The sequence below is a fragment of the Triticum aestivum genome, chromosome 7B, assembly GCF_018294505.1.
Source record: "Triticum aestivum cultivar Chinese Spring chromosome 7B, IWGSC CS RefSeq v2.1, whole genome shotgun sequence".
Classification (NCBI taxonomy): domain Eukaryota; kingdom Viridiplantae; phylum Streptophyta; class Magnoliopsida; order Poales; family Poaceae; genus Triticum; species Triticum aestivum.
The window spans coordinates 637,872,851-637,896,048 of NC_057813.1; the positions used below are offsets into that span (position 1 = coordinate 637,872,851).

The following is a 23,198-nucleotide window of genomic DNA, read 5'->3' on the forward strand; positions in this document are numbered from 1 at the left end:
TTGCAAAAAATCTTAAACGAGAGTTGAATACTAACACATAATCACCTACGTTAAACTCACGCTTTTGTATCCTTTTGTCATGCCAACGTTTGACTTTTTCTTTGAATAGCTTGGCATTCTCATAGGCTTGGGTTCTCCATTCATCAAGTGAGCTAATAACAAATAACCTCTTCTCACCGGCAAGTTTGAAGTCATAGTTGAGCTCTTTAATAGCCCAATATGCTTTATGTTCAAGTTCAAGAGGTAAGTGACATGCTTTTCCGTAAACCATCTTATATAGAGACATACCCATAGGATTTTTATATGCAGTTCTATAGGCCCATAATGCATCGTCAAGTTTTTTGGACCAGTTCTTTCTAGATCTATCGGCAGTCTTTTGCAAAATTAATTTGAGATCTCCATTGCTCAACTCTACTTGACCACTAGACTGCGGGTGATAAGGGGATGCTATTCTATGATTAACATCATACTTAGCAAGAATCTTACGGAAAGCACCATGAATAAAATGTGAACCACCATCAGTCATAAGATATCTAGGGACTCCAAACCTTGGAAAAATAACTTCTTTAAGCATCTTAATAGAGGTGTTATGATCAGCACTACTAGTTGGAATAGCTTCTACCCATTTAGTAACGTAATCAACAGCAAGTAAAATATGTGTGTAACCATTAGAGGCAGGAAAAGGTCCCATATAATCAAAGACCCAAACATCAAACGGTTCAATAACAAGAGAATAATTCATAGGAATTTCTTGACGTCTACTAATATTACCAATTCTTTGACATTCATCACAAGACAAGACAAACTTACGAGCATCTTTGAAGGGAGTAGGCCAATAAAAACCGGATTGCAGTACCTTATGTGCAGTTCTATCTCCGGCGTGGTGTCCTCCATATGATTCAGAGTGACACTTGCGTAGGATTTGTTCCTATTCATGCTCAGGTACACAACGTCTAATAACACCATCTACTCCTTCTTTATAAAGGTGTGGGTCATCCCAGAAGTAATGTCTTAAATCATAAAAGAACTTTTTCTTTTGCTGGTATGTGAAACTAGGTGGTATAAATTTAGCAACAATGTAATTAGCATAATCATCATACCAATGAGCAGTACGAGAAGCATTAATGACCGCTAATTGTTCATCAGGAAAGCTATCATCAATAGGTAGTGGGTCATCAAGAACATTCTCTAGCCTAGACAAGTTGTCTGCAACGGGGTTCTCAGCTCCCATTCTATCGATAATATGCAAATCAAATTCTTGAAGCAAGAGAACCCATCTAATAAGTCTAGGTTTAGCATCTTTCTTTTCCATAAGATATTTAATAGCAGCATGATCGGTGTGGATAGTAACTTTAGAATCAACAATGTAAGGTCTGAACTTATCACAAGCAAATACAACTGCTAAGAATTCTTTTTCAGTAGTAGCATAATTTCTCTGGGCAGTATCAAGAGTCTTACTAGCATACTGGATAACATTCAATTTCTTATCAACTCTTTGCCCAAGAACAGCACCTACAGCATAATCACTAGCATCACACATAATTTCAAAAGGTAAATTCCAATCAGGTGGCTGAACAATAGGTGCAGTAATCAAAGCTTTCTTAAGTATTTCAAAGGCTTCTACACAATCATCATCAAAGACAAAAGGAATATATTTTTGCAATAAATTAGTCAGAGGCCTAGAGATTTCAGAAAGTCCTTAATGAACCTCCTATAAAAACCGGCATGACCAAGGAAACTTCTTATACCTTTTATGTCCTTGGGACATGGCATCTTTTCAATAGCATCAACTTTAGCTTTGTCAACTTCAATACCTCTTTTAGAAATTTTATGCCCCAAGAAAATGCCTTCATTAACCATAAAGTGACACTTTTCCCAATTCAGGACGAGACTAGTGTCTTCACATCTCTGCAAAACTCGATCAAGGTTGCTCAAGCAATCATCAAAAGAGGATCCATAAACGGAGAAATCATCCATGAATACCTCACAAATCTTTTCACAAAAGTCAGAGAATATAGCCATCATGCATCTTTCAAAGGTAGCAGGTGCATTACATAAACCAAAAGGCATATGTCTATAAGCAAAAGTACCGAAAGGGCAAGTGAAAGTAGTTTTTGATTGATCCTTCGCTGACATAGGTATTTGAGAGAACCCAGAATAACCATCTAGAAAGGAGAAATGTGTGTGTTTGGATAGTCTTTCTAGCATTTGATCGATAAAAGGTAAAGGGTAATGACCTTTCTTAGTAGCTTTATTTAATTTATGGAAATCAATTACCATCCTATAACCTGTAATAATACTTTGTGGGATCAATTCATCTTTATCATTAGGAACGACAGTAATACCTCCCTTTTTAGGAACACAATGGACAGGGCTTACCCAATCACTATCAGCAATGGGATAAATTATACCTGCCTCAAGGAGCTTTAGTATCTCCTTTCTTACCACTTCTTTCATCTTAGGATTCAATCATCGTTAAGGATCTCTAACTGGTTTGGCATCATCCTCCAAATTAATTTTGCGTTGGCATACTTAAGATTATCAGGTAATGGTTTGAGTTCAAACACGGGATCACCCTTGGGTGGAGGGGGATCCCCTAGAATTTCAACGGGTAGGTTGTGTTTTAGAATAGGTTCCTGTTGAAGGAACACTTCATCTATTTCCCTTCTTTCCTTCATAAACATATCATTTTCATGGTCTAGAAAATATTGTCCTAACGGATCAGCGGGAGGCACGGCAATTGAAGCAAGACCAATAATCTCATCCTTACTAGGTGATTCTTTATCACGGGGTTGTCTACGAAATTTAGCAAAATTAAACTCATGAGTCATACCATCCAAGCCAATCGTAACAACAACCTTTTTGCAATCGATCTTAGAATTAACAGTGTTCAAGAAGGGTCTACCAAATATGATAGGACAAAAGTCATCTTGTGGGGAACCAAGAACAAGAAAATCAGCAGGGTATTTGACCTTCCCACACAACACTTCAACATATCTAACAATCCCAAAAGGCTTAATAGTATCTCTATTGGCAAGCTTAATTGTAACATCAATATCTTCCAACTCAGTGAGTGTAATATCGTGCATAATTTCTTGATATAAGGAAAAAGGTATTGCACTAGCACTAGCACCCATATCACATAAGCCATGATAACAAAGATCTCCTATTTTAACAGAAATAACAGGCATGCCTACTACAGGTCTATGTATTTTAGCATCTGGTTTAACAATATTAGCAGTTTCACCACAGAAGTAAATAACATGCCCATCTATATTATCATCCAAGAGATCTTTAACCATAGCAATACTAGGTTCAACCTTAATTTGCTCAGGAGGTGTATAAGTTCTAGTATTACTCATACGAACAATAGTCGAAGTTTTAGCATGATCCTTTATCCTAACGGGAAAAGGAGGTTTCTCAACATAAGTAGTAGGAACAATAGGATCACTATAAGTGACAGTATTTCCTTCAACTGTGATAGGTGCAACTACTTTTACTTCAATGGGAGGATTATATTTAAACCACTTTTCCTTGGGGAGATCAACGTGAGTAGCAAAAGATTCACAGAAAGAAGCTACTATCTCAGAGTCAAGTCCATATTTAGCGCTAAATCCACGAAAAGCATCGGTATCCATAAAAGATTTAACACAATCAAACTTAGGTGTCATACCTGACTCCTTACCATCGTCGGAACCCCAATCTTCAGAGTTGCATTTAATTCTTTCCAATAAGTCCCATTTGAATTCAATAGTCTTCAGCATATAAGAACTAGCACAGGAAGTATCGAGCATGTTGCGATCATTGGAACAAAGCTGAGCATAAATTTTTTGAATAATCATTTCTCTTGAGAGCTCATGATTGGGGCATGAATATAACATTGACTTAAGCCTCCCCCAAGCTTGAGAGATGCTTTCTCCTTCGCGAGGACAAAAATTATATATGTAATTACGATCACGATGAACAATATGCATAGGATAGAACTTCTGGTGAAATTCCAACTTCAATCATTTATAATTCCAAGATCCTGTATCATCACATAGACTATACCATGTCAATGCATCTCCCTTTAGAGATAAAGGGAAGACCTTCCTTTTGACAACATCATCGGGAATACCTACAAGCTTAAATATTCCACAAACATCATCCACAAAGACAAGGTGTAAACCGGGATGCAATGTTCCATCTCCTACAAAGGGATTAGCTAGCAGTTTCTCTATCATACCCGAAGGAATCTCAAAGTAAATATTTTCAGTAGGTTCAGTAGGTTGAGGAGCAACTCTTTGGTCTTCTGGTCGGGGTGAAGATACCCCGAACAAGCCCCTCAAAGGATTAGTTTCCATAGTAACAAGTGACAGAAAATTTCAGCACACAATATAAATGCTTCCTTACCAAGTTCCACTCACCAAAGGCGCTTCACTCCCCGACAACGGCGCCAGAAAAGAGTCTTGATGACCCACAAGTGTAGGGGATCTATCGTAGTCCTTTTGATAAGTAAGATTGTCGAACCCAATGAGGAGCAGAAGGAAATGACAAGCGGTTTTCAGTAAGGTTTTCTCTGCAAGCACTGAAATTGTAGGTAACAGATAGTTTTGTGATAAGATAAATTGTAACGAGTAACAAGCAATGAAAGTAAATAAAGTGCAGCAAGGTGGCCCAATCCTTTTTGTAGCAAAGGACAAGCCCGGACAATTTCTTATAATGAGAAAAGAGCTCCCGAGGACACATGGGAATTATCGTCAAGCTAGTTTTCATCACGCTCATATGATTCGCGTTCGGTACTTTGATAATTTGATATATGGGTGGACCGGTGCTTGGGTACTCCCCTTACTTGGACAAGCAACCCACTTATGATTAACCCCTATTGCAAGCATCTGCAACTACAAAAGAAGTATTAAGGTAAACCTAACCACAACATTAGACATATGGATCCAAATCAGCCCCTAACGAAGCAACGCATAAACTAGGGTTTAAGCTTCTGTCACTCTAGCAACCCATCATCTACTTATTACTTCCCAATGACTTCCTCTAGGCCCAAATAATGGTGAAGTGTCATGTAGTCGATGTTCACATAACAACACTAGAGGAAAGACAACATACATCTCATCAAAATATCGAACGAATACCAAATTCACATGACTACTAATAGCAAGACTTCACCCATGTCCTCAGGAACAAATGTAACTACTCACAAAGCATACTCATGTTCATAATAAGAGGAGTAATAATATGCATTAAGGATCTAAACATATGATCTTCCACCAAGTAAACCAATTAGCATCAACTATAAGGAGTAATCAACACTACTAGCAACCCATAGGTACCAATTTGTGGTTTTGATACAAGATTGGATACAACAGATGAACTAGGGTTTTGAGAGGAGTTGGTGCTGGTGAAGGTGTTGATGGAGATTGACCCCCTCCCGATGAGAGGATCATTGGTGATGACGATGGTGATGACTTCACCCTCCCGGAGGGAAGTTTCCCAGGCAGAACAACTCTGCCGGAGCTCTAGATTGGTTCCGCCAAGGTTCCGCCTCGTGGCAGTGGAGTTTCGTCCCATAAGCTTCCTTCTGATTTTTTCCAGGACGAAAGACCTCACATAGCAGAAGATGGGCACCGGAGGGCCACCAGGGGGCCCAGGAGACAGGGGGCGCGCCCCCACCCTCTTGGCCAGGGTGTGGGCCCCCTCAGGTACTTTCTTTGCTCATAAATTCTTATTAAATCCAAAAATGACTTTCGTGGAGTTGCGGGACTTTTGGAGCTGTGCAGAATAGGTTTCCAATATTTGCTCCTTTTCCAGCCAGAATCCCAGCTGCCGCATTCCCCCTCTTCATGGTAAACCTTGTAAAATAAGAGAGAATAGCCATAAGTATTGTGACATAACGTGTAATAACAGCGCATAATGCAATAAATATTGATATAAAAGCATGATGCAAAATGGACGTATCAAGTTCATCCATTGCTACTCGCCAAGCAAAGTTCTTGACAGTAGGGGGCGCCACATTCTTCCATATATATGACCAGCAGGATCTACTTCCATCTGGAGAAGACCTAGATGAAGTCGCCCTCTCTCTGTGTGCTTCGTCGAACGCCAACATATAAGCACTCTTTACTGTAAAAACACCCAGCTTATTGGGTCCCATGCAATAACATCTTCGGCCTGCCACGGTGAAGCTCTAAATATTAGAATTTCGTCAATGTCCGCGGCAAGAAAGTGCTGCGACAATAGTTGTCCCTTCCAAGATCCATTCTCATTCAGGAGATCAGAAACGTACTGGATGCAACATCTCCCCTGCAATGAGATGGGCTTATATGAATGAGGCCTCGGTGTCCAGTTGTCACACAAAACTCGTATGCTTCTTCCATTGTCCACACGCCAAACCAATCCCTTTTTTAACAGGTCCAAACCGTGACTGATTGCCTGCCAGGAAGAGGACGCATTTCCCGTGAAGACCATATCCTCAAGCTTTCCCTCTGGGTAGTACCTTGCTTTCAGAACTTGCGCACATAAACTGTCCGGTCTAGATATCAATCTCCACGCCTGCCGAGCCAATAGCGCTTGGTTAAACAGACGAAAATCATGAAAGCCTGCTCCCCCTCTGTCCTTTGGTTGCATGAGATAGTCCCACCCTCTCAAGTGGACCTTCCTCTTTCCTTTAGCCGAACCCCAATAAAAGTTCTTGGCCATTCTTGTAAGATCATCACAGACTGAAAATGGTAATTTGAAAACACCCACGATATAAGTTGGCAGCGCCTGTGCAACAACTTTCACTAGTACCTCCCTCCTGGGCTGGGCAAGTTGTCCATCTCCCCACTGAATAAGACGTTTTGTCAGGCTTGTCTGAAGATTTTGAAACTTCCCTTTAGACATGCGCCCCTCAGGAGTAGGCAGGCCCAAATACTTTTCCTCAAAAATCAGACTTTGGACTTGCAACACTTGCTGAACCTCATCTTGAACTGCGCTCGGACAAGAAGCACCAAAGAACATGGAGCATTTTTCATAATTAAGACTTTGCCCAGTGGCCGCACCATACATGTTTAATGCATCCATAACACTCTCTGCCTGACCTCTAGTTGCCTCAAAAAACAACAAGGTATCATTAGCGAATAATAAGTGGTATATACCTGGTGCTCGCCTGCAAATTCTCACTGGTGTGATAAAACCACTAGCCACTCTATTTTTTAGTATAGCAGAAAGCCCATCCACAACAAACAGGAATAAGAATAGTGAAAGGGGATCACCTTGCCGAAGCCCACGTGACGGTGCAAATGAATCCAAGAGAGTTTCGTTTAATTTGACAGAATATCTCACCGATGTGACACAAGTCATTATCCAGTCAATCCATCGATGAGAGAACCCCAACTTTTGCATCACTTGCCTCAAGAAATCCTAGTCCACTCTATCATATGCTTTGGAAAGGTCAACTTTATAAGCACAGAAACTCTTTGTGGGATCCTTTTCCTGCTTAATGTAGTGTAAGCACTCAAAAGCAATCAGCGCATTATCTGTAATCATCCTCCCCGGGATGAAAGCACTCTATTCACCTGAGATTAGGTTGTCCAAAAGAGGGCGGAGTCTGTTAACCAAACACTTAGATTTGACCTTATAAATCACATTGCATAAGCTAATTGGCCTATACTCAGACAGCTTTGTTGGGTTGGCAATTTTCGGTATTAGGACAATTGTCGTGGAGTTAACTCCCTTTGGCATCACACCTGTACAAAAGAAGTCCTTAACAGCCGCGATCACGCTGTCCTTGATAGTCGCCCAATTCTTCTAAAAAATTCTGGCGGGAAATCCATCAGGCCCCGGCGCCTTCAATGGCCCTATCTGAAAGAGTGCATCAGAGATTTCCTTGTCACTAAACAGAGCACACAACTTGACATTATCCTCCTCTGTGACCAGTACCTCAAAGAGATCGACCATGTGGCCTGCATCGAGGTTAGAATCCGCTGTGAAAATATCGCGAAAATACTCGTTCGCTAACTTACCCATAGATGCCAAATCTGAATGAACCACCCCAATACTATCAGTTAACTGCCTGATCTTAATTTTCCGCGCCCTCCACACCGCCTTACTATGAAAGAACTTTGTGTTACGGTCCCCCTCCTTAAGCCATGATATTCTCGATCTTTGGAGCCAGATCATCTCCTCCTGGTACAAAAGCTCATTCATCCTATCTGACACTTTTCTTATTTCTTGCCTATCCGCATTTCATACGCATGAGCTCCTCGAGCTGCGATCGAGACTTAGCCAATTCCTTTGTTATATTTCCGAACTTTCTGCACCAAGACCCTAGCGACACCATCGTCTTGGTTAGAGCCTCTCTCAGCTGCTCCAATGTTTGGACGTTTCCAACAGATTCCCATGCATTCTTGATGACCTCTGGCAACGCTGAGTCCCTCTCCCAAAAAATATCATACCGGCGGTGTTTAGGCCCAGCCGGTCATGAGTCCGCCTTGCCTTTGAGCAGTACTGCCACATGGTCCGAACAAGGACTAAGAATATGGTGCACGGAGGCAAAAGATAATAGATTTCTCCACTCATTCGTAGCAACTGCTCTGTCAAGCCTCACCTTGACATTATTCACGCCACTTCTCTTATTGTCATAGGTGAAAGGGACCCCCGAAAAACCCAAGTCTATCATACCGCAAACTTCAAGCATATCCCTGAATGATATCATCTGCGACTCCGGCCTTGGTGTGGCTAAGAAGTGTTCAAAATCCAACATTGCTTCATTAAAATCCCCTATTACCAACCACGGAAGATCATTTACAGATTTTAAATTATGTAGTTTTGTCCACATGAGATGTCGGTTCTCCACCCATAGTTCACCATACACAAACGTAATTCTCCACTGCTCCGCACCTTCCTACACACGGACTAGAACATCGACGTGACGATCATCTTTGTCTAGAACTTCTACCACACAGTTTTCACGCCAGTATACGGCCAAGCCACCACTCATACCAGAGCTATCAACACCACAAAAACCCTTCAGACCCAACCGGCCTCTCAACCTCTTCATCTTCTCTTCCTTCTGTCTTGTTTCACACAAAAACACAAACATGGGGGAATGTGACCGACACACGGTCGTCAACTCTCAAACTGTCCGGGAACTCCCCCCTCCCCGACAGTTCCAACTTAAGCAATTCATTGGGCCCGGTGGTCCTCCGATTCGGAGGCTGCCTCATAAGATGTACACATGTCCACTTCACCAACCATCTCATCTCCACTCATCACGTGACGCAACCTCTTCACTATGAGGTTTTTGCCCGGTGTGGAGCTAGCAACAACCGAGCCAGAGCTCCCAACACCCGCTCCATTCTCAATGAAAAGAATTGTATCCGCCACCTTCCCCACCAGATGAGGGACTGGCTGCCCTCTAAGGTTAATTGTACCATCATCTCTGACAAGTCTTTTACGAGCAGAATGCTCCTGCTCCCCCAGCCCGAGCTACTCAACCTCAACAACACCTCTCTCAGTTTGAACCGGATGCACTACAACACCCCTACCTCTAGCCCCAGAGCTTCTCCCTCCTCTTTCTCCTCTGCCTGCGCCTCCTCTTCTACCACCCCGAACTCCCTCCCCCGAAGCACTATCCCCTCTACATGAATCAAACCAAGCACTTCGACCTCCTCTTGCTCCACTGTTTATTGGTTCTCTGCTCCAGTGCAAATAGTCACCCCATTCACCCGACGACAGATCGTGTATCCCATCGCCACATTCCTCCACCACGTGGCCCATGCAACCACAAAAAAAGCAAAAGTCTGGCAACTTTTCATAGTAAACGGGGTATTTCTTCCTCTCCTTCAAGGTGATCGACACAAATCTCACCATAGGTTTATTAACATTAACAAACACTTTAACCCTCAGGTGGTTAGAGGGGTTAATCTTTCCTTCATTGACCATCACTATAAACGGAGGCTCTCCTACCTTCTTCGCCACCTTCTCCGCTAGTTCTTTCTTCCTCGTTAACCCGTCTGGGAAGCCCTTGATCCTTGCCCATAGTGGGTACATGTCCAATGACTAGTCTGAGACATTAGTGAACCCATCATATTCAACCAAAACCACAGGATCCCTTCTAAACTGCCATGGTCCTCCTTACATCACCCTCTTCCAATCTCCCAAGCAATGACATTATGCCCGAAACAAGTTAGGTCCCTTGATATTGAACGTGACACCTTGAGCACACGCCCAAGCATTCCTCATGGAGTTTAACAGGGCCGCTTGATTGAACGGACGTAGGGTATGAACCCTAAAGAGAGCCAGCCATCTCACATCCCTGATTAACTCATCAACCTCCCCGGACAGATCTAGGTCTTCCTTCTCCTCTCCATGTAGGTTTAGGCCTTCAAACGCATCCTCCAAATTCGGATCTGGGCCGTGATGATCCCAGTTGTCCTCCTCATCCCCTTCCACCCGATTTTCCTCCATGTCCCTCCCTTCATCCGCCCCTTCCACGGCCATCCTTGCCGCCGAAGCTGACGAGGTTTGATCCACTCCGCCCCCCATAGCCTTCCGCCCTAACTCCTCCGCCGTTGCTTCCTTCGACCCTCCTGCTCCGTGTTCTACCTCAACTTCCTCCATGCTACCGACGTACCAGGACGATTACCTCAGGATGCACCGATCACCAGCAAGAGCTATGCAATCCGGCCGTCTTTTACGTGGGATATTTGGTGGACTTCGGCGCCGCCGCCGAAGGAAGAGGTAGACCCTAGGGGAAACCCTAGGGGAAAAAGCAACCACACGCCTCTCTGTTGCACATTCTTCGTATGAAATACTTCATGACTTTGATTGATGATTCCACTAGATTCTGTTATGTGTATCTGTTAAATACAAAGGATGAGGCTCTACACTACTTTAAAATCTATAAGGCTGAAGTTGAGAACCAACTTGAGAATAAAATAAAACGAGTCTGGTTTGATTGTGATGGAGATTATTTTTCTAATGAGTTTGATTTATTATGTGCAGAACATTATATTATTCATGAGAGGACGCCTCCCTATTCACCCCAATCAAATGGGGTTGTCGAACGGAAAACCGTACTCTTTGGTTAAGGCCATGTTAGATACCTCGGCTTTATCCAATGCATGGTGGGGGGAGGCTGTATTGGCATCATGTCATGTCCTGAATAAAGTTCTCGTGAAGGATAATTAGACTACTCCCTATGAGCAATGGGAAAAGAAAAGAACTACACTCTCTTACTTGCGCACTTGGGGTTGTTTGGCGAAAGTCAATGTGTCGATCCCCAAAAAGCGTAAGCTTGGACCAAAGACCATGGACTGCTTTAATTTGGGCTACGCTAAGAATAATGTTGGCTATGGATTTCTAGTAGTGATATCTGATGTACCTGACTAGGAGGTCGGTACAATTATAGAGTCTAAGGATGCTACATTCTTTGAGGACATTTTGCCCGTGAGAGATATGCAAAGCACTTCTAGACTGGAATCTGATGAGACTTCTGAACCTGCCATTCTGATGGAATACTATGGACACAAAAGTGATGATAGTTCCACGGAGGATGACGAGGAAGCTCCTATTAGGAGCAAGAGACAAAGGACTACAAAGTCTTTTGGTGATGATTCCTTGTGTACCTCGTGGATGATGACACCACCAGTTCCATTTCAGAAGCTTATGCATCTTCGGATGCTGACTACTAAAAGGATGCGGTTCGATTCCATCTTGGCTAACGGGACATGGGAGATCACTGACCGTCTTTATGGTTGCCAAGCATTAGGATGTAAATGGGTGTTCAAGAAGGAGCTTAGGCTCAATGGTACTGTTGAGAAGTACAAGGCTAGCCTTGTGGCCAAGGGTTATACCAAAGAGAAGAAGAGGATTTGTTCGATACTTACTCACCTGTGGCTAGACTGACAACCATTTGAGTGTTACTCGCTTTGGTTGTCTCGCATGGTCTTCTCATTCATCAGATGGACATTAAGACAACTTTCCTTAACAAAGAGCTAGACGAGGAAATTTACATGTAACAGCCAGATGGCTTTGTAGTAAATGGTCAGGAAAAGAAGGTGTGGAAGCTAGTGAAATCCTTGTACGGCCCGAAACAAGCGCCTAAGCAATGCCATGAGAACTTCAATACTACTCTGATGTCTGTTGCCTTTGTTGTTAACGAACCTGACAAATGTGTATACTACCGCTATGGTGGAGGCGAATGAGTTATACTATGTCTGTATGTCGATGACATACTGATATTTGGGACCCACCTCAAAGTCATTGGGGAGGTCAAGGTTTTTCTATCTCATAACTTTGAGATGAAAGGCCTAGGCATGGCTGATGTTATCTTGAACATCAAGCTACTGAGAAATACCGAGGGTGGAATTACACTTTTGCAATCCCACTATGTTGATAAGATTTTGAGCCGTTTTGAATATTCGGACTGCACCCTTCTGCAACACCATATGATCTAGCATACGGATTTGAAAGTTCAAAGGTACGGCTGTAGATAAATTGAGATATTCTCAAGTGGTTGGTTCACTCATGTACCAAGCTTGCGCTACTCGTCCTGACATCTCATTTGCAGTTTTTAAACTGAGCTGGTTTGTTTCCAATCCGAGAGATGTGCATTGCCATGCTGTTGAGAGAGTGATGTGTTATTTGCAAGGTACTATGAACTATGAAATTCACTATTCCGGGTACCCGTCGGTACTTGAGGGGTATAGTGATTCTAATTGGATATCTGATGCTGATGAGATGAAAGTCACAAGTGGATATGTCTTCACACTTGGTAGTGGTGTTGTTTCCTGGAAGTCTTGCAAGCGAACGATATTAACGAGATCGACTATGGAAGCAGAACTTAGAGCATTGCACACATCATGCGTCGAAGCAGAATGGCTTCGAAAGCTTGTGATGGATTTGCAAGTGGTTGATAAACTAGTCTCGGCTGTCCTTATGAACTGTGACAATCAAACAGTGATTGCCAAGGCTAAGATTTCAAAGGACATCATGAAATCCAAAAAGCACATAAGAAGAAGATTAAAATCTGTCAGAAAATCAAGAAACTCCGGAGTGATAGTGTTGGATTATATCCAGATGGCTAAAAATTGGCAGACCTTTTTACGAAAGGGCTATCATGGATTGTGATAGAAAATGCATCGAGGGGGTGGGTATGAGACCCATGTAAGTTGCCATGTGGGTAACCCAACCTGTATAATCGGAGATCCCATGAATTAGGACCTGGAAAACAATCCGGCGGTCAACTAAGGAGATTATCCTTAATTAACCCACTCCATCGGAGATGCAATAATACACTCAATTATGTAAGGCAGACTGACTTTTGTCTAAATGTGTTCCAAAGCTTATGTAAGCAAGATGCTAACCTACAGAGCATTCTTTGGAGGAACACATCTATGTGAGCCAGACTGCTAGTCACAGTCTATGAGATTGGGTGATCTCTAGGAAGCTCATGAGAAGGTAAGGAGTATGACTAATAAGCTCCACCCGTGGGGTTTAGCATTCGGCAGTCATGTATCAGCTGACAATGGGCGAAACTTCTGCACGCTAAATTGACAATTCAAGGCATAGTCCATTGTTCAGTTGTGAAGAAGTCTAATCTCATTGCTCTAGGTGGAAATTCAACTTAACAGTCTCCACTGAAAATTTTGGTATATCAAGCATTGTTTGGAATAGTCGACAAACTTATGTGCCTCGAGATCTGGTGGGGGTTGATGGATTATGGATGGGCTTAGGCCCATATAAGACAATAATCCATGGTTAATCTCTAAGGCCCGTTAATATGCACTGCAAGTGGTGGAAAGTGTGGGAAGTTTAGTACCATACTGCTACAGTAAGAAGAGTGAGATTTCTTTATAAGGGTTACTCTATCACTTGCTATTGGGAGCTAGGGAATAGGAGTTGTACACGCGCGCTCCTCCTCCTCCTCCGTCCGCCTCGCCTCGCCTCGTCACGACACGCGCGTGAGCCGCGGGTTGCCGAAATGAGCCAAGCTGAAGCTTATTTTTGTCGGACAGGAATGGTTAATTAATCTCGGATTAATTAACGAGTCGCTTGCGGAAGTGCCACTATCCGAGACGTTGGACCATGGGTTGTTCGTGGACTCGGTCATGGGCCTGAGCCCAAGCCCATCTACCCGACGACCTATATAAGAAGGAGCTGACCAGTGGAGTGAACCCTAACTCAGTTCACTCACTCCCTCTCGCACAACCCTAGCCGTCATCTACTGTTCCTCTCTCTGTGCTGCTTCCGGCGATCCCATCCCGACGACCGCGTGCACGTTTGGTCGGGAGTGCAGGTGCCTCCGGAACCCTGTCGTTCGAGATCCTGCCCGAGAGAATGACAATAAGGTTTTTGGGGAGCATCTCGATGCGACTGCTCCCGATTTGTCCCCATCTTCGTCTGCCTCTGCTTTCACTACTTCCCCTGCATCGACTCCATGGCTGACGACGAAGCCGCCAAGAAGGCCTCGGTCGATGCCGAGGCTGCCGCTGCCACCGCCACGTTGGACTGGCCAACCGGAGGATATGACTCATTCATCCCCTATTTGCTCGTTCATGTGTTGACCGTATATATGTTGTTCATAGATATTTCGGTTCTATGTACTGTACGTGCTCACATACTTAGGTATCGATATGAGATGCATACCGTATTTGCCATGCTTATCATTTACTCGTGGATTAGATTAGTCGAAAATGTGCTAATAATTCCAACACACGATAGTCCATTTGCATTATAGTATGAAGATTTTTTTTAAAATTGAATATATGCTTATGCAATGCAGACTTCAGCGAGTCACATCCTCACCATCTCGTAAGTTGTTCACGGTCAGGAATGCCCGTCCGTCTTGATCTTTCACACATTGTATCGGTTTGCCAGAGTAAATGTTATGCTAGTACACTCACTCAGATGTATGCATGCGATAACTGGACCTCGGCTAGTAGGAGCACGTACATACATGTTGTACAAGCAGATTCCCAAGTCACGAGTTAATCCATGGCTCGTCTCGACCGTTCACAAACTGACACCGTATTTAACCATTGATTTCCAGATCACGAGTTAAGAAAAATCGTGAGATTTGGTTTTAAAACAGCGCCGAACGACTTGGACTCCTATATAAAGGAGCCTTGCATTTGGCATTTCCATCAACACCTCCTCAACACATCATCCAGTAAAGCAAACATCCTAGCGCAATGAAGGGACTCTTGCTGTGCACGCTCGCACTTGCCTTGGCTGCGGGGACCACCCACGCCCAGCTGCAGTCCTGCCCTACGCGCTGCGGCAAGCAGGCGGACGGCATGGAGTGCCCCAACAACCTCTGCTGCAGCAAGAATGGGTACTGCGGCCTGGGCGTGAACTACTGCAGCGCTGGCGCCGGCTGCCAGAGCGGCGCCTGCTACGACAACAAGATCTGCGGCGCGCAGGCCAATGGCACACTGTGCCCTAACAACCACTGTTGTGGCTCGGGTGGTCGCTGCGGCTACGGCAGATAATACTGCGGCAACGGCTGCCAGAACGGTCCTTGTTGGGCTGATCTCAAGTGTGGTCATCTGGACAATGGTAAGCTCTGCCCCAACAACCTCTGCTGCAGCCAGTACGGTTACTGTGGCCTAGGACCGGAGTTCTGTGGTACTGGCTGCCAAAACGGCGCTTGCAGCACAGACAAGCCGTGTGGCAACAAGGCTAATGGTGCACCATGCACCAACAACTATTGTGGCAGCCTGTATGGCTCTTGTGGGCTTGGCAAGGATTACTGTGGTACCGGCTGCCAGAGCGGCGCATGCAACTAGTATTAATGTGGTACACTCCTTCCTTCCTGGTTGCATACTCAAGTGCGTGCTACCCTTGAATTGTTGCCATGGAAGTATAAGTGTTGCAACGAGGAAGTATAAGCATCGCAACGAGGAGTAATAATCAGTGGCAATAGCTAATATTATTGTCCCGAATTAAGTTTTACTTGTACCAGCTAAGTATGTCAAGCTGTCGACATTTGTCCTAATAATCGACATTTGTCCTAGTATTATGTTTTATTGACATTGTGTAATGTTATTGTATGATCTGGTGATACTATATATTGCCACTTGTTTTAGTTTGCTATTTCATGACTGGTATATTTTGGTGTGACGCTGGAATATTGAATAATTAATGTGTTATTATACTCATGGTTATTAACTGCTGAAAAAAATAGAAAGAAATGCAATAAAACTATGACGGGAAGGAAACGATCATGGTGAACAAAAACAAACTGGAATATCTTTCTTTTCTATCGTTGAACACTGGATCCCGAGCACACTATGTGTGTTTTCGCAGTGCATACAAACATCCGGTATTTATGCCTTGGATATGAACATTTGAAGAAGACAACAAACAATATCTCCGCCGAGCACATCTCGTAGTTTTCCACTCTTTGGATGCTCTTGCACGAGGTTGAACTTGGTGAGCTCACCGAGGATGGCATCCTATGGAAGCACACGGCTAGTGGGCAATACTCAGCGGCATCTGCATACAAGGCGCAATTTCTATGAATGGTTCTCTCACCCATAGATGGAATGGTTTGGAAGGCTTGGGCTCCTTCAAAAATCAAGTTCTTTGCTTGGTTGGCTCTACAAGATAGAATTTGGACTGTTGATAGATTGGTGAAGCATGGATGGCCAAATTGTCATCTTTGCCCTTTTTTTGAAACTGTGATGATTTTTATAGCAAATTCGAAAACTATACATCCTAATGCAGAAAAATCAAAAGTATCATCCCGTCGGCCTCCTGTTGGCCGAAGAGGAACTTTTCAGACTACCATTGGCCGAAGAGGGACTTTTCGGCCAACCGTTGGCCAAAAAGGACTTTTCGGCCAACCATTGGCCAAAAAGGACATTTCGGCCAACAGCTGGCCAAAGAGTCCCTCTTCGGCCAACACCTGCTCTGTTGTTTTAGAAAATTCATATCAATTAGGATTTTTAGTGTTTTAATTTGATTTTTTTGCATTAGATTAGTAATTTTATGAAGTTTTTGAAGATATCAAGTTTGACTAGATTTGAAAGTTTAAATTTGAATTTTCATGAATTTGCTCAAATCACTAGATTGCCTATAATTTGAGCTAGGAGTATTCTTTTTAGATGATTCTTTTTGCTACTGGTTCTTTGTGACTTTGTTTATCAGTAGTAATTAATTGGTGAATTTTAGGATTATTTAAAATTAGGGTTTTATGAAAACAGTTATGTTTTACTGTTTTATAGGTTTTGTGCTATTTATTTTAATTTTAATTGCTTTAAATTATTTTCTTTATTTTTTTGACATATTCTTTTAGTTTCTGTTAAGTTAGTAGTAGATATTTTATTTGTAGTTTTTTTTGTATTTTATTTCTTTTATCCTCCATTTTCTTTCCCGTCCTTCTTTCTCTCCATTTTCTCCCGCTATTTTCTTTGCCGCCATTTTCTCCCGCCATTCTTTGCTGCCATTTTCTCCCACCATTTGTCCCGTCGTTATTTGCCGCCATTTTCTCCTGCCATTTTCTTTCCCGTCATTTTATTTGCCGCCATTGTCTCCCTCCATTTTCTCCCACCATTTTATTTCCTGTCACTCTCTCCCGCCATTTTGTTTCCCGCCATTCTCTCCCGCCATTCTCTCCCACCATCTTCTTTCTCGCCATCTTCTTTCTCGCCGTCTTCACTTCTCAACTTATAAAACGAGCATCATGGTGTCCACGACCGTAGATAACATCGTCTGACACTTTTAAATATGGCGGGAAAGGAAATGGAGGAAAAAATGGAGGAAAAAAGATTGCGGAAAAGTATTCTTTTTCGTGTATAAAACGGCAATGGTTGTACAGGATTTATAAGGCACTTTTAAATATAAATTCCCATGAAGCTCAAAACAAGTTTTCTAGTAGGATAAAATAAATAAAATACAAAGAAATACTACAAATAAAATAGCTACTGATAACTTAACAGAAACAAAAAGAATATGTCAAAAAACTAAAGGAAACAATTTAAAGCAATTAAAATTAAAAGAAATAGCATAAAACCTATAAAACACTAAAACAAAACTGTTTTCATAAAAACCTAATTTTAAATAATTATAAAATTCGCCAACTAATTACTACTGATAAACAAAGTCACAAAGAACCAGTAGCAAAAAGAATCATCTAAAAAATACTCCTAGCTCAAATTATAGGCAATCTAGTAATTTGAGCAAATTCATGAAAATTCAAATTCAAACTTTCAAATCTAGTCAAACTTGATATCTACAGAAACTTCATAAAATTACTAATCTAATGCAAAAAGAATCAAATTAAAACACTAAAAATCCTAATTGATATGAATTTTCTAAAACAGTAGAGCAAGTGTTGACCGAAAAGTCCTTTTTGGCCAACGGTTGGCCGAAATGTCCTGTTGCCGAAAAGTCCCTCTTTCGGCCTACGGTTGGCCGAAAAGTCCCTCTTCGGCCAACAGGAGGCCGACTGGGTGATACTTTTGATTTTTCTGTAGTAGGGTGTCTAGTTTCCGAATTTGCTATAAAAATCATCATAGTTTCAAAAAAAAAATCTCTTTGCAAGAGGGTGCAAGAATGGGGGACTCACTTCTTCTACAAGTGCTGCTCCACCAGAAGGCTATGGTCTTTGGTCATTGACAAATATCACATTCTCGAGCTTGACACAAACGTATGGCCCTCGTTCGACTAGGTTGAGACTTGGTGGGCAAGTACTTGAGACAATGCCACGCCATTTAGGCAAGCCAAGGCATCCCTCACCATGCTTGTCTCATGGACTATTTGAAACGAGCAAAACGCAAGTGCGTTCAAGCAGAAGAGCGCACCACCGACTATATTGCTTGCCTCCATCGCGACCGAGGCTAGCCTCTGGATCATCGCCGGTGCTAAAAAACTAGGGTCCATAATATTGCAAGAGTAATTCCCATGTCGTCTAATCGGGTTGCTTGTAAGAGACTCTATTCTCTCTTATTTAATGGATGAGACAAAGCTTTTGCCTCCGCTTCAAAAAAAATATATGCTTATGCAGTGCAGACTTCAGCCGTTAGGTCCTCGTCATCTCGGTTTTTGTTCACGGTCAGGAATGATGTCCGTCTTGATATTTCACATCGTATCGGCTTGCCAGAGTAAATGTTATGCTAGTACACTCACTCAGATGCATGCATGCGATAGCCGGACCTCGGCTTGTAGGAGCATACGTGCCTACATGTTGTACAAACAGATTTCCAAGTCATGAGTTAATCCATGGCTCGTCTTGACCGTTCACAAACTGACACCGTATTTACCAATTGATTTCCACGTCATGTGTTAAATCCATGGCCCGTCTTGACGGTTCACACACTGACACCGTATATACCAACCTATTTCCAAGTCATGAGTCAAAAACAATCGTGAGATTTGAATAAACTAGGATCAATGCCTAACTAGGTTTGGTTCACCACCGAACGACTTGGACTCCTATATAAAGGAGCCTTGCATTTGGCATTTCCATCAACACCTCCTCAACACATCCAGTAAAGCACACATCCTAGCGATGAAGGGCCTCTTGCTGTGCGCGCTCGCACTTGCCTTTGCGGCAGTGACCACCCACGCCCAGCTGCAGTCCTGCCCCACGCACTGCGGCAAGCAGGCCGACGGCGTGGAGTGCCCCAACAACCTCTGCTGCAGCAAGGATGGGTACTGCGGCCTGGGCGTCGACTACTGCAACGCTGGCGCCGGCTGCCAGAGCGGCGCCTGCTATGACAACAAGATCTGCGGCTCGCAGGCCAATGGCACACTGTGCCCTAACAACCACTGTTGTGGCTCGGATGTCGTTGCGGCTACGGCAGAGAATACTGCAGCAACGGCTGCCAGGGCGGTCCTTGCTGGGCTGATCTCAAGTGTGGCCACCTAGACAAAGCTATGCCCCAACAACCTCTGCTGCAGCCAATACGGTTACTGTGGCCTAGGACCGGAGTTCTATGGTGCTGGCTGCCAAAACGGCGCTTGCAGCACAGACAAGCCGTGTGGCAACAAGGCTAATGGTGCACCATGCACCAACAACTATTGTTGCAGCCATGGGTCTTGTGGTCTTGGCAAGGATTACTGTGGTACCGGCTGCCAGAATGGCGCATGCAACTAGTAACGTTGTGGTACACTCCTTCCTGGCTGACAATCAAGTGCGCACTACCTTGAACTGCTGCCATGGAAGTATAAGCGTTGCAATGATAAAGTATAAGCATTGCAATGAGGAGTAATAATCAGTGGCAATAGCTAATATTATTGTCCCAAATTAAGTTCTACTTGTATCATCTAGCTATCGTTATCAAGCTGTCAATGTTTCCCCTAATCAGTATTGTGTTTTTGTTGCCAGCATATAATGTTTTGCTGCTTCTTGACCATAATGTTTTGCTGCTTCTTGACCATCATGTTTTGTAGTGACACTGGAACTTTGAATAATTGCATTGCTAAAAACAACTGGTGTTGCCATAGCTTTTAATGTGTTCTATACTCATGGTTATAAACTGCTGCAAAACAATCATTGAAGGAGATAAAACAATCATGGTGAACAAAAAAAAACTCACTGGAACATTTTCTCATCTCATCAACTATTGAAGGGACCAGTATAACGAGAGGATTGACTACCGTGGAACACTGGATCCCAAGCACTTCGCAGTGTATACAAACACCTGGTGAGTACGCCTTCGATGTGATCAGTTTGGTTAGTTAGACAGCAAAAGTGCACAATATTGCACTGCGGGCAGCGGCAGGTTTTTCTTCTTCTTTTAGGAAGAGTCTGTTATCTAGACAGATTTCGACATCACAGAATGACAGATTTTGACATAGCTGGAATTGATGGAACAGGAAAATCTGCACCTATGAAAGTACAAGAAATCACAAGTGTATAATATCAGATTGTTTTGACTAAGACCAGCAAACAACCAAGACAACAGACTAGTGCAGTGGAACGCCACAGGTTCTAAGTTCTGAACATTCACGGTGAGCAAAAATGTGTTATAACAGGATATAAGAGCATTCAGATTAGTATTAAAAAGATTTAGGTCTCACTTAATTCATAACAGAGATCACACTGCCATAAGGCACAGGACTAAAGAGTTTCACAAACGACACATGACATAGACTTGCACATAGTAACCGAAGAGACAAGGGAAGAAGCCACCAGGCATAACAGACTTGCGAATCAAACTTCCAAGGTCGCAAGGAACTCACTGGCCACCACGAAGGCGGAGCACCAAGTGGAGAGTAGACTCCTTCTGAATGTTGTAATCCGCAAGGGTGCGACCATCCTCAAGCTGCTTGCCGGCAAAGATCAGGCGCTGCTGGTCCGGGGGGATGCCCTCCTTGTCCTGGATCTTCGCCTTCACGTTGTCAATGGTGTCCGAAGATTCCACCTCCAGGGTGATGGTCTTGCCGGTGAGGGTCTTCACAAAGATTTGCATGCCACCACGCAGACGGAGTACCAGGTGCAAGGTGGATTCCTTCTGGATATTGTAATCAGCAAGGGTGCGTCCGTCCTCAAGTTGCTTGCCAGCAAAGATGAGACGCTGCTGGTCCGGCGGGATACCCTCCTTATCCTGGATCTTCGCCTTGACATTGTCGATCGTGTCAGAGGACTCTACCTCAAGTGTGATGGTCTTGCCGGTGAGGGTCTTAACAAAGATCTGCATCTGCGTAGTTCAAAATTGCAACAAAAAAAACATAAGTAACCTGGTTATAGGTGTATATGAACAAGATAAACAAAGTGACGAGACAGTAAATTTCAGATAAGATGAAGGCACACACGACCAGATCAACAAAAGAAAGAAACACACACCGTGATCATCTAAATTTCTGATAGATTACTACTCCCTCCGATCCTAAATAGGTGTCGCAGTTTTGAACTAAGGTTAGTTCAACCTTAGTTCAAAGCTGCGACACTTATTATGGATTGGAGGGAGTAGTAAATCTGACAAACAGCGGGGCAATAATATGACCTAATTCCAGTTTGCTAAGATAGGCTTTCGCCCCGTTTTATACATATATATTAAGCACTAACATAATTCCAGTTTAGGTTAAGCAGGCTCTTATAGCTGGAAATTCCAAAGCAGATAAGCCAACCTGATAGAGGAGTATATGAAGAGATCAACATAATGATGAAACAGTGAAGTGAGATGATCTAAATCTTACAAATAATAGTAAATCTGGAGTTGACAGATATAACATCAGCAGAGCAACTGAGAAAGTACATCGAAGGGGATCGGAAGATAATAATCTAACTGTTACGATCTATTTCCAGTTCAAATAAACAAGCCAGCTTGACTACAGCATATCTATTGTAAGGCTAACATAGAGATGCAGTACTACGTCAATCCAAATTAGCAGAAAGAGCAAAACCAAAACAAGATTCCCTCCAATGATGGATGAACACTCTAATGAGACTCAACTTAAAACCAAAACAAGATTCTAGAGTGGCAGATCCAACACTAATCGGTAAAAGTCTAATCAACAACTCTAGATGAACCATCACGGGACAGCAATCCAGCAAAACTCGTTTTTTTTCTTTAATCTACCAGCATGTAAACAAAATCATGAACATGGGTACAGCGATCCACACGGATCAACTGATATTTCCATGTTGTTTCTACGAGCCTGTCATCTAATCGCGTTGACTGATTTGGCAACCGCACTCGCACATATGCATCTAAATCAGTCCCACAACATGAACAGACAGAGATGGGGGGGAGAGGTAATCGGTGGCGTGCGCATACCTTGACGGAGGAGGAGGTTCGCGAGACTTCAAGATCGATCGCCTGTGAAGAAATTTATAGGTTGGGACGGAACCGGCGGGTAGGAGAGGCGGTTGCAGAGTCTGTCCCCACCACGCAGTCTCTCGAAGCGTCTCGAGGGGTCTACAAGCGCCGAGTGGACTTTCCATATAGCCGCGCCCGTTTGAGCTTATTATAACGAGACCCGGAAGGATGTCTCGCCCCATCGCTATGGGCCGGCCCAGGTGAGTTTGTTTTCTTCTCTGTTTTTTACATTCGTTTTTTCTTTTGTCCATATTTTCGAAAATATTGTAAAATTCATACATTCCAAAATTTCAAACCAGCGTAAAGACCTGTGAATTTAAGGAAAAGGTTAAAGCAGTTTTTTTTGGGTTAGTTTAGCTTGAAAAAGTTCACGAATTTCAAACGTTCATATAGTTTAACAAAAATGTTTGTATCATTTAAAAATGTTTCAACACTTATTTGAAAGACAATTAG

At 43.1% G+C, this 23,198-nt stretch overlaps 3 pseudogenes; 2 read left to right on the forward strand and 1 right to left on the reverse strand.

Annotated features, from left to right (window-relative positions):
* The window catches only part of LOC123158320 (polyubiquitin-like), a 69,465-nt pseudogene extending 46,616 nt beyond the window's left edge, over positions 1-22,849 (reverse strand).
* LOC123162356 (agglutinin isolectin 3-like) lies at positions 15,142-16,070 on the forward strand (annotated as a pseudogene).
* LOC123162357 (agglutinin isolectin 3-like) lies at positions 19,463-20,350 on the forward strand (annotated as a pseudogene).
* Positions 22,850-23,198: the final 349 nt, after the last annotated feature.